Here is a 13,141-nt window from a genome sequence, read left to right as displayed (position 1 = left end):
CATTTGATTATAAGCAGGATAGTATTCTATAGAACTTTGAAAATATGCCTCGTGGAGGGGCATTTTTGAAAGGGACGTCCAAGTTTCGGTTTGGCCATCCTTGCAAAACGTCCCAATCCAGGGGCGGGGAAACCCGTATTTTCAAAACAAGATGTACGTCCATCTTTCATTTCAAAAATACCGTCAGGGATGTCCAAATCCTTAAATTTTGCCGTCCCTAGATTTGGACGTCTCTAGACATGGACGTTTCTGATTTTTGGCGATTTTCGAAACCAAGGATGTCCATCTCAGAAACAACCAAATGCAAGCCATTTGGCCATGAGAGGAGCCAGCATTTGTAGTGCACTGGTCCCCCTGACATGCCAGGACACCAACTAGACACCCTAGGGGGCACTGCAGTGGACTTCATAAATTGCTCCCAGATATATAGCTCCCTTACCTAGTGTGCTGAGCCCCCCAAAACCCACTACCCGCAACTGAACACCACTACCATAGCCCTTACGGGTGAAGGGGGGCACCTAGATGTGGGTACAGTGGGTTTGTAGTGGGTTTTGGAGGGCTCGCTGGTTCCTCCACAAATGTAACAGGTAGGGGGGGATGGTACTGGGTCCGCCTGTCTGAAGTGCACTCACCCACTAAAACTGCTCCAGGGACTTGCATGTGCTGTCATGGAGTTGAGTATGACATCTGAGGCTGGCACGACATATTTTGAAAGATGATTTTTGAGGGTGGGAGGGGGTTAGTGACCACTGGGGGGAGTAAGGGGAAGTCATCCCCGATTCTCTCCGGTGGTCATCTGGTCATTTCGTGCACCTTTTTGTGCCTTAGTCATAAGAAAAACAGGTCTGGGTGAAAACGTCCAAGTGCTCGTCAGGGATGTCCTTCTTTTTTTCGATTATGGGTCAAGGATGTCCAAGTGTTAGGCATGCCCAAGTCTCGCCTTCGCAGTGCCTCCGACATGCCCCCTTGAACTTTGGCCGTCCTTGCAACGGAGTGCAGTTGGGATGTCCAAAATCAGCTTTCGATTATACCGATTTGGACGTTTCTGTGAGAAGCACATCCATCTTCCGATTTATGTTTGAACTTCAAAAACCCAAGGGAGCAGCACAGTATGAAGGATGAAGTGCTTATGGGAATGAAAAAAAGAGGAATTTGTGGGTGATTGCATCTAATTATATTAAGGTGGCTAAACAAGTAGAGAATGCAATGGCAAAAGCTTGGGTGCATAGGGAGAGGAGTGGCTAGCAGGAAAGAGGAGGTGATAGTGCATCTGCATGAGTTTTTCGTGAGTCCTTTTTTAAAGAAGTGATTCTCAACCAAGTCCTGGCACCACAGTCGGCCAGTTGGGTTTTCAGGATTCTCACAATGAATATGCATGAGATAAATTTGCATATAAATGAGACAGTGCATTCAGATCTTATGTCATGCTTATTCATTGTGAATGTCCCGAAAACCTGATAGGTTGTGTTTTCTTTGAGGACTGGGTTGAAAAACACTGATTTATAGTACTGTGTAAAGATATAAATGGGATGGAGTCAGTACATAGGGAACTACTAAAAAGGTCAGTGGTCTTTGTCATATAGTGTATAGGAACAGACTTAGAGACATATGTTTTGGAAGTAAGGCAGGAGAGAGGAGATATGATAGAGACATTTAAATACCACGTGGCATAAATGCACAGGAGGCAGACCTCTTTCAATTATTTATTTATTAGGAATTATTTACCACCTTTTTGAAGAATTTCACCCAAGGCGAAGTACAGCAAGAATAACCTGGACATAGGCAATATTGACTAGATTCTATATATCACACCTAAAATTTCAGCCCCAAAATGAAATTTGCTTAAGTGTATTCTATATAGTACACCTTAATTTATGTGTACTTTATAAAGCAAGCCAAAATTTCTGTATGGTGTATAGAAAATGCTGAGCACTGGTCAATGCAACTAAATTTAGTCATGACCAATTATGCCAAGTAAAACCTGGTGTAAATCTCAACGTCTAAATTAGGCATGGAGCAGGTGTACTCTATAACGCATATAGATTTTAGATACGCCCACGACCTACCCATTCCACATTCATGGTCATGCCCTCTTTTCAACTACGTGCTTAGAATTTACGTGCACCACGTTACAGATTACACTTAGCAAGTAGTATGTGTAAATTTTGATTAATGCCAATTAGTACTGATAATTGGTTGTTAACATCCAAGTATCAGCACTGTTTAGCTTATTTGCATTATTATGGAATACACTTCGATTAGTAGTTGGTGTGGATGGGCAGACTAGATAGGCCATGTGGAGGGGCATAATCGAACGGGGCACCCAAGTTTTCCTGAGGGTGTCCCCGCAGGACGGCCCCGTGAAGGGGCAGGAAAACCACTATTATCGAAACAAGATGGGCGTCCATCTTTCATTTCGATAATACGGTCGGGGACACCCAAATCTCAATATTTAGGTCGACCTTAGAGATGGTCGACCTAAATGTTGAGATGGTCGACCTTAGAGATGGTCATCCCCGGTTTTCGGTGATAATGGAAACTGAGGATGCCCATCTCAAAAATGACCAAATCCAAGCCATTTGGTCGTGGGAGGAGCCAGCATTCGTAGTGCACTGGTCCCCCTGGCATGCCAGTACACCAACTGGGCACCCTAGGGGGCATTGCAGTGGACTTCACAAATTGCTCCCAGGTGCATATCTCCCTTACCTTCGGTGCTGAGACCACAAACCCCCCAAAATAACCCACTCCCCACAACTGTACACCACTACCATAGCCCTAAGGGGTGAAGGGGGGCACCTAAATGTGGGTACAGTGAGTTTCGGGTGGGTTTTGAAGGGCTCACATTTACTAGCACAGGTGTAACAGGTAGGTGGGATGGGCCTGGGTCTGCCTGCCTGAAGTGCACTGCACCCACTAAAACTGCTCCGGGGACCTGCATACTGCTGTCTTGGAGCTGGGTATGACATTTGAGGCTGGCATAGAGGCTGGAAAAATATTTTAATTTTTTTTAGGGTGGGAGGGGGTTGGTGACCATTGGGGGAGTAAAGGGAGGTCATCCCCGATTCCCTCCGGTGGTCATCTGGTCAGTTCAGGCACCTTTTTGAGGCTTGGTCGTGAAAAAAAAATGGACCAAGTAAAGTCGACCAAATGCTCATCATGGACGCCCTTCTTTTTTCCATTATCGGTAGAGGGCGCCCATCTCTTAAGCACGCCCCAGTCCTGCCTTCGCTACGCCTCCTACACGCCCCTGTGAACTTTGGTCGTCCCCGCGACAGACTGCAGTTGAGCGCGCCTGAAATCGGCTCTCAATTATGCCGATATGGGCGACCCTGAGAGAAGGACGCCCATCTCCCAATTTGTGTCAGAAGATGGGCGCCCTTCTCTTTCGAAAATGCCCCTGATGGTCTTTAGCTAAAGGTTGGTAAATTAGCCCCTTGGGACTTTGCCCTGTTTCTATTTACTTTTGATTTTTACTTCATTTTTTGTGAAACTGAGAAAATGTGACTCCATATTGTACATGCATTTTATGATAGGATGAATTTGAATTTGGCATGCTCCGAGCAAGTAAAAACATTTTCCGTTAACTTAATTAGATCTTAGGTGTTTTTGATTTCTGAAGACCACTGGATTTAAGAAACTAGTTCTAAAATTCTTCACTGAGGACCTTTCAATCCAGTATTTCAAAAAGAACTGTAATTTACTCCCCAGGTCAGAGAAATTGACTTTTTTGCATGAAAGAAGAACTAAAGTGGCATCATCTCTTTTCTACCAGAACCAATTTGACCTCATTTTCCCTGCACATTTACTTTTATTGTGGTTGCTATAGCAAAGAACATTCTAGATTTTCATCTGTTATTTATCAAAGGATGTGGCTCTAGCAAGTCAACAAGTCTGGTTGGCATTTCATTGGGCAAAATAAACAAATTGTTTTTCACAGCACCATACCTAGAGGTACAACCGGTCATCTTAACAGTCTGCATTTAGGGGGGAATTCTATATGGGACTGCATGCTTTAAGCACTAGTATGCACTCATTTTGTGGCATTTTCATCATTTACTTACGGACATGCACATCCCTAATTTATACCTGCCCTAGGTTTGTTAAAGCTGTCCATACCTGCCACTTAACGCTAATATTTTTAAAAGAACAGGATGCATCTGCTGTTCTTTGTAAAATAGTGCCTAACGAGGCAGTTTCTTACCCTCTTACCCTAGGCACCCATATTATTATTTATTATTATTTATTGCATTTGTATCCCACATTCCCCCACCTATTTGCAGGTTCAATGTGGCTTACATAGATTTGTTAACATTGTCATATCGGGATATCAGATACAATAGTAATGTGTAGCGATTAAGGAAGTGAAGAGGGAAGAAGGAGGAGAGTTGTTAGGGTAGTTATAGAAGGTGGGCGTTCATAGTTGAGTGGGTTGGTGAGGTGGCCTAGTGAGGTTATAGGTTCTCATTGTAGGCCTTGTTGAAGAAGAATGTTTTCATAGATAACACACTGACCCCACAAACACTACCTACTGTACCTCATGAGACCCAGCGCCAGAACCTTCACCAGCAAACAGTCCTCACACAGAGCAGCAGCACAAAGCACTCACTCTCACAAGAACAGCACACAACCCTCACACAAACAGCAGCAGCATAAAGCGCAGTGAAAAACTGGGAATGGACAGAGGAACAATGAGAGACAGGAGAAAAGCATGTATGGATGTAGAATTGGAGATGTAAGGGTTTAGGAACAGGGAGGTGTTTGTGGGGGAAGGGGTAAGCTGGAACGGATAGGTGTGGTCGGAGGGGGGGCTAGCATGTGTGGACAAGGACTTGAGGAGTTGAGACATAGAGGAAGCAAGTCAAGAAATATAAGGCTCAAAAGGTTCAGACTGGGGCAAACACACAAAGGTAACAAAGCACTCAGCAGCTCTCCATTATTTCTCACAAATGGCTACTTCCACCTCTCCATTCTCCAATTCAGTAAAATCACAAATGGCTCTAAAGACAGGTTTAGCCTTACCCTAGATGCTTTTAAAGCGGCACTATTTCCAGGCATGATTCTTTCCACCCCCAGGAAGTCATTTTGCTATCCATTTCACCAATAAACATTCATCACGTAACACAGCTCATGTCATGCCCACAAAATGCCCTTTCTGGGAATGTCTTTGTTCAGTGGCTAACAGACTTGAGTGGGGTTTTTTTTGTGATGGTTTGATTAAGTGCTTTAGATGTTTTTCTGCGAGAAATACATTTGTCTGTCTATTACACCATTTTTAGATGTTTTTCTGTTTTAAAAATGAGCCCCTTAATCACTTTTGATAAGTGCTGCTGCTGTTTGACCCTTATTGCTGGGGGCCTAGATCCTTGTCAGCCCCCCACCCCCCGTCTCTAGTCATTTTTTTTCTTCTGCTTCTGCCTGTGCTTTTGGCAGCCATGTTTCTCTCTTAGCTTCTTTGAGTTTTGACAAGTATTCTTTTCTATGTTCCACTTCTTCCATATTTCATGAATGCCACCTCTTTTGCTTTTATTCTTTCAGCCACTTGTTTGGGGAACCATACCAGTTTCCTTTTTTTCTTGCTTTTACTTACTTTCCTTACATACAGATCTACTACCATTTTTATAGCTCCTTTCAGCTTGGATCACTGTCCTATTTCTTGTAGCCCTCTCATTCTATCAGCTCTTTCTTCAGGTACTCCCCCATTTTAACAGAGCCAGCATGTTTACAGGGGCGTAGCTATGGGTGGGCCTGGGTGGTCCCAGGCCCACCCAATTTCGGCCCAGGCCCGCCCACCCAAGCGCACACACACTGCAGCAGCAGCAGCCTCCTAGCGTACGGCAGAGACAGCGCGTCGTAGTTGTTGCTCTCTTCTTCCCATCCATCCTACATGGACGTGGCTGTGCGCGGCAGCGGGCGTGCTCAGCCTTGCTCTCGCTCCGCTTGGCTCCGTCTTCGGCTCGCTCAGCCTCGTGGCATCTGAGGGCATAGCTGCAGTGCTGCATGTGCACGAAGGGGGTTGACTATTATTGATTAGTGCGAGCCTCAGCCTGGCCCTGCCCTGAAATGTGGGAATTTATTGGGAAAGAAACGAAAGGTTCTCTTGGAATTGACTCGAGAAGATCATTCCAGAATCGAGTAACTTTACTGCCAAGCAGCAGCAGCTAATAAAATTGTAAATGCTTTTTTTTTACATAAGTACATAAGTACATAAGTAGTGCCATACTGGGAAAGACCAAAGGTCCATCTAGCCCAGCATCCTGTCACCGACAGTGGCCAATCCAGGTCAAGGGCACCTGGCACGCTCCCCAAACGTAAAAACATTCCAGACAAGTTATACCTAAAAATGCGGAATTTTTCCAAGTCCATTTAATAGCGGTCTATGGACTTGTCCTTTAGGAATCTATCTAACCCCTTTTTAAACTCCGTCAAGCTAACCGCCCGTACCACGTTCTCCGGCAACGAATTCCAGAGTCTAATTACACGTTGGGTGAAGAAAAATTTTCTCCGATTCGTTTTAAATTTACCACACTGTAGCTTCAACTCATGCCCTCTAGTCCTAGTATTTTTGGATAGCGTGAACAGTCGCTTCACATCCACCCGATCCATTCCACTCATTATTTTATACACTTCTATCATATCTCCCCTCAGCCGTCTCTTCTCCAAGCTGAAAAGCCCTAGCCTTCTCAGCCTCTCTTCATAGGAAAGTCGTCCCATCCCCACTATCATTTTCGTCGCCCTTCGCTGTACCTTTTCCAATTCTACTATATCTTTTTTGAGATACGGAGACCAGTACTGAACACAATACTCCAGGTGCGGTCGCACCATGGAGCGATACAACGGCATTATAACATCCGCACACCTGGACTCCATACCCTTCCTAATAACATCATATAATTTTAACATCATCTTGTAATTTTTTTTAAATTAAGCTAGCTGGGGCCTGGGCACTATTAAAATTTATTGTTGTGGAATTTCTGGGTGGGGTAGCACTTCACTGCCTAGGGCAAAAAATGTATATATTTAATTATTAAAATATACCTTTTTTTGCCCTGCAGTGAAGAGCCCACCCCAACCCAGAAGCCCACCACCATGACCTGCCAGCATTTTGATTACTCTTTTGTAATCAAAATGATGGCTATGGTGTGGTCTGGTGGGCTTCTGGATTGGGGGGGTAGACGTCACGTTTCACTGCCAGTGCCGCCCTAGGGCAATGAGGAGCCCATCCCCACCTAAAAATTCCCCAACAATAAATTTTAATAGTGGCAAGCTACCTTATTTTTTAAAACGTTGTCTCTCTTTCATTTTGGTGGGTTTTTGGGTGTGGATGGTCTCTGCAGTGCCTAGTTTAAAATTTAAAAAAAATTTAAAAAAGTGTAGGCACCGGCGGTTTTCTCTGGGTGGACTGGTGCGTGGCAGAAACATGTCTATCTATCTATCTATCTATCTATCTATCTATATATCTATATAGTGCCCACCCATATTAGCTCTGGGTCCACCCAAAATGTCAGGTCTGGCTATGCCACTGGTTTGAAATCCAGGACTTTGAATTTTATGTGTCTGCACTCTGCTTTAGCTGTTTTATCAAACTATACAATGTGGTAATCACCTCTGCCCAGGTGACCACCACATGGATGTTAGACATATTTTCTCCATTTATGAGTACTAGCTCCAGCATCGCCTTTTTCACCATTTATCTGAGCAGAGCACCTTCAAAGGCATCCACAATCTTTCTACTTCTTTCTGATTCTGCAATAGACATTCCAATATGCATCTAGCAGGTTAAGAACATAACATAAGAACATAAGAGTAACAATGCTGGTGAGACCAATGGTCCATCTTGCCCAGTGCCCACCAACAGTGGCCAATCCAGGTCACAAGTACCTGGCAGAAACCCAATTAATAGCAACATTCCATGCAAGCAATCCTGGGGCAAGCAGTGGCTTCCCCTATGTCCATCTCAATAACAGACTATGAACTTTTTCTCCAGGAACTAGCCCAAACCTTTTTTAAACCCAGTTACCACAACTTCTGGCAGTGAGTTGCAGAGCTCAACTATTCATTGAGTGAAAAAGTATTTCCTATTATTTGTTTTAAAAGTATTTCCATTTAATTTCATCGAGTGTCCCCTGCTCTTTGTACTTTTTGAAAGAGTGAACAATTGATTCACTTCTTCCCATTCTACACCACTCAGAATTTTATAGACCTCAATCATATCTCCCCTCAGCCGTCGCTTTTCCAAGCTGAGGATCCCTAACCTCTTTAGCCTTTCCTCATATGGGAGGAGTTCCATCCCCTTTATTATTTTGGTTGCTCTTCTTTGAACCTTTTCTAATTCCACTATATCTTTGTTGAGATACATCAACCAGAATTGAACGCAATACTCATGGTGAGGTTGCACCATGGAGCCATACAGAGGCATTATAATATTCTTGGTCTTATTTTGCATCCCTTTCCTAATATTTCCTAGCATCCTATTTGCATTTTTGGATGCTGCCACACACAGGCACAAGATTTCAGCGTATTTTCTACAATGACACCTACATCTTTTTCTTGAGTGCTTAACTCCTAAGATGGATGCTAGCATCAGGCAACTATGATTCACATTATTTTTCCCAATGTGCATACCTTTGCATTTGTCCACATTAAATTTCATCTGCCATTTGGATGCACAGTCTTCCAGTTTCCTAAGGTCTTCCTGCAATTTTTCACAATCTGCATATGTTTTGACAATTGAATAGTTTTGTGTCATCTGCAGATTTAATCATCTCACTCATCATTCCATTTTACAGATCATTTATAAATATGTTAAATAGTACCGGTCCCAGCACAGATCCCTGCGGCACTCCACTATTCACCCTCCTCCATTGAGAAAAATTGCCATTTAACCCTACACTCTGTTTTCTGTCCAATAACCAATTCCTAATCCACAGAAGGACATTGCTCCTACTCCATGACTCTAATTTTCTCAGGAGTCTCTCATGTGGAACTTTGTCAAAAGCTTTCTGAAAATCCAGATACACTACATAAACCAGCTCACCTTTATCCACATATTTATTTACACCTTCAAAGAAATGAAGCAAATGGGTGAGGCAAGACTTCCTTTGGCTGAACCCATGCTGACTCTATTAAACCATGTTTGTCTAGGTGTTCCATAATTTTATTCTTTAAAATAATTTCCACTATTTTCCCTGGCACTGAAGCCAGGCTTACCAGTATGTAATTTCCAAGATCAACCCTGGAACCCTTTTTAAAAATCGGCATTACATTGGCCACCATCCAATCTTCAGGTACTACAGACAATTTTAACGACAGGTAACAGATTACTAATACCAGATTAGCATTTCATGTTTGAGTTCTTTCAGTACCCTGGGGTGTATGCCATCTGGTCCAGGTGATTTATCACTCTTTAACTTGTCAATTTGACTCAGTACATCTTCCACGTTTACCAAGTTCCTCTGCATCGTCACCCTTGAAAACCATTTCCGGTACAGGTAGATCTCTAACATCTTCTTCTATAAAGACAGAAGCAAAGAATTCATTCAATTTTTCCACTATGGCCTTGTCCTTCCTGAGTGCCCCTTTTGCTCCTTCATGATCTAACAGTCTCATGAATTTCCTCACAGGCTTTCTGCTTCTGATCCACCTAAAAAAGGTGTTAATATGAATTTTTGTCTCCACGTCAAGTTTTTCTTCATATTCTCTTTTTAGCCTTCTTTATCAATGCTTTGCTAGCTTGACACTGCTTATGTTGGTTCTTATTTTCTTCATTCGGATCCTTTTTTCATTCTTTGAAGGATGCTCTTTTGGCTCTGATAGCCTGTTTCACTTCATCTTTTAAACATTTGCTCTCCTTTCCACCTTTGTTAATACATGGAATACTTATGGCCTGGGCTTCCAAGATGGTATTTTTAAACAATGTCCACATCTGATTTAAAGTCCTCACCTTTGCGGCCAACCTTTTCAGCTTCTTTTTAACCATTTTCCTCTTTTTGTCATAGTTACCCTTTCAAAACTTGAATGCTGATACAGTAGATTTCTTTAGTGATTTCACTCCAGATATCTGCTCATATTTGATCATGTTATGATCACTGTTTCCCAGAGGATCCAACCATTACTTCTCATACCATGCCCTGCATTCCACTAAGGCTAGATCTAAATAGCTCTTCTTCTTGTTGGTTCATGGACCAGTTGCTCCAAGAAGCAGTCATTTATTACATCTAAGAATTTTACCTCCCTAACTCTCCCTTATGTAGCATTTATCCATTCAATATTGGGGTAATTGAATGATTTATTATGTGTTGCTGATACTTGGAACCGTCATAACAAAATGACTACTAGAACAGGACAACATAAGGCATGCGGACAATGTTCGGTGTGCCATATCATGCAGGAAGTGGATAAATTTATTGATACACATACAGGCAAGCTATATCATTTAAAGTTTGTAACCGATTGTCAGTCGAAGAACGTGATTTATCTATTGAAATGCCCCTGTAATTTGTATTACGTTGGCCAAACTTCTAGAATGTTGAAAACGCGATTAATTGAACACAGACATTGCATACAAGCCAAAAAGACATATGAACCTTTGGTTTCTCATAGCCTTTTGAAACAACATGATTTTGATGAATTGCAATGTGTGGTTCTAGAGCAAATGCAAGTCTCGGAACGCAGAGGTGATATTAAGAAAAAGTTAAGACAGCGGGAACAGCGATGGATATACACACTGCAGACAGTGATACCTAAGGGATTGAATATATCGATTGAATGGAAAGCTTTTTTGTGAAACAGACCCCTGTCAATAAAGTTGTTGAGGTTGAGTTAATGAGTTGGAAGAAATGACGTATATATAGAGGAAGGAAGTAGGACTTGTTTTCAGGACGCCGACGGGAGGCAGTTGAATGCGGTGAAATTGGAAGATAAGAAATATCTGTCTTTATGAAAGTTCTGGCCCTTGAAACAGCCTAGGATTGGCGAAACAGGGTCTCCTGTTGGGCTTTGGGAACATTATATGCGAACGTAGCATGGACAGCTTGAAGAACATTTCAGTTAAGTTACATTTGATTCACCGTTTGTTTACTATGATTGAGAGCCTTCAACATCGAGTATTGTGAAAAGGTGTTTAGGCATGTATTATATGAAGAAGAAGAGTGGAGTTTTTTTTGTGAAGACTGGTGATTGAAGAACTAGAGTGCTAGAAAATTTAAAGGTGGTTTACCACATTATAAGCACTCGTTAGGATTTCTGAAGTCTTTTTTTCTCCACATTTTCATATATGCTAGCAATTGCACACTTCCAATACTCGTGTGTAGCAGAGTAGAATTAATTAGATATTTTGGTAATTGAAATCACCCATTATTATAATGTTATCCAATTTGCCAGCTTTCCTGATTTCTGTAAACACTAGTAAAAAAGGCCAGTTTCTGACCCAAATGAAACGGGCGCTAGCAAGGTTTTCCTCGGAGTGTGTATGTTTGAGAGAGTGTATGTGAGAGTGACTGTGTGTGAGAGAGAGAGTGAATGTGCGAGTGTGTGTGTGTGTGAGAGAGAGAGAGAGTGAGTCTGAGTGCGAGTGTGTCTGTGAGAGAGAGAGTGTGTGTGTGAGAATGAGAGTGTGTGCAAGTGCGTATGTGAGACAGTGTGAGAGAGAGAGTGTGTTTCACACAGATACAGTGTGTGCGAGAGAGAGAGTGTGTGTGAGACACAGACTCTCTGTGAGACTGAGTGTATGAGACCAAGAGAGTGTGTGAGTGACTGTGTGACACATAGAGAGTGAATGCAGTGGCATACCAAGGGGGGGCGGTGGGGGCGGTGGGGGCGGTCTGCCCCAGGTGCACGCCGCTGGGGGGGTGCCGTGGCGTGCACCTGTGGGCTCCGAGTTCACTACGCTAACTTCACTGGTTCGCTGCAGCTCCTTCCCTCTGCTCCGGAACAGGTTACTTCCTGTTCCGGGGCAGAGGGAGGTGCAGCGAACCAGCGAAGTTAGCATAGCGAACTCGGAGCCCACAGGCGCGCACTGTGGCACCCCCCCAGCGGCGTGCACCCGGGGGGGGGGTGTCATTTCACTTGGGGGGAGGTTTCATTTTGTTGGGGGGAGGGGGGCGCATCGGCGATTTGCCCCGGGTGTCATCGAGGCTAGGAACGCCACTGAGTGAATGTGATACAGTGTGAGACAGAGTGTGTGAGAGACAGTGAGAGTGAGAGAGAGAAAGACATTGACTGTGAGAGAGAGTGTGTGTGAGAGAGTGTGTGTGTGTGTGTGTGTGTGTGTGTGTGTGTGTGACAGAGATACCTCCCTCTCTCTCTCTGGTGTCTGAGCGTTACTGTGCAGGACGCTGAGCTCTGGCTGTGCTTCAAGGAACTGACCAATCCTATTTAATAGAATGCACCTCCAACATTCTGAAGCCGAGAAACCTCGTGTGGTTGGTCACTTCTGCTTGTGACGAACCCGGAAGTACTGTACGTGATGTCAATTCAGGAGATGGATACAGAGAACAGGAATGCCTCAGCCATGCAGTCAGCTTCAGAATGTTGGAGGTGTGTTTTATTATATAGGATTTGTTCATCTGTCTGTTCATTTTGTGCTGGTGGACGGTAGTACAGCCCTACCAGTATACTCTTTCCCTTCATACATGGAACTTCTATCCACAAGGATTCCATGCTGCTATCTGTTTTATGTAGAATATTTATTTTGTTTGACTCAATTCCCTCCTTAACATATAGAGAAAACCAGTGGCGTTCCTAGGGGGGCTGACACCCGGGGTGGATCGCCGATGCGCCCCGCCCCCCCCCCCGGGTGCAGCACCCCCCTGGATGCAGTGCGACCCCCCCCCCCCAGCAAAAGGACCCCCCCACGAAAGAACCCCCCCTGGGTGCACGCCGCTGGGGGGGTGCCGTGCGCGCCTGCCCTTTGTTCGTTCCATGCTCCCTCTGCCTCTGTTCCGGGGCAGAGGGAGCATGGAACAAAGGACAGGCGCACACAGCACCCCCCCAGAGGCGTGCACCCGGGGCGGACCGCCCCCACCGCCCCCCTTGGTACGCCACTGGAGAAAACCCCCCTCCAATTTGATCCACTCTATCATTGCGATATAATTTCTACCCTGATAACAGTGTCCCATTTATTGTCCTCCTTTCACCGTGTCTC

Source organism: Microcaecilia unicolor, chromosome 4 (genome assembly GCF_901765095.1).
Source record: "Microcaecilia unicolor chromosome 4, aMicUni1.1, whole genome shotgun sequence".
NCBI classification, from domain to species: Eukaryota; Metazoa; Chordata; class Amphibia; order Gymnophiona; family Siphonopidae; genus Microcaecilia; species Microcaecilia unicolor.
Note: the sequence above shows the minus strand (reverse complement) of the source record.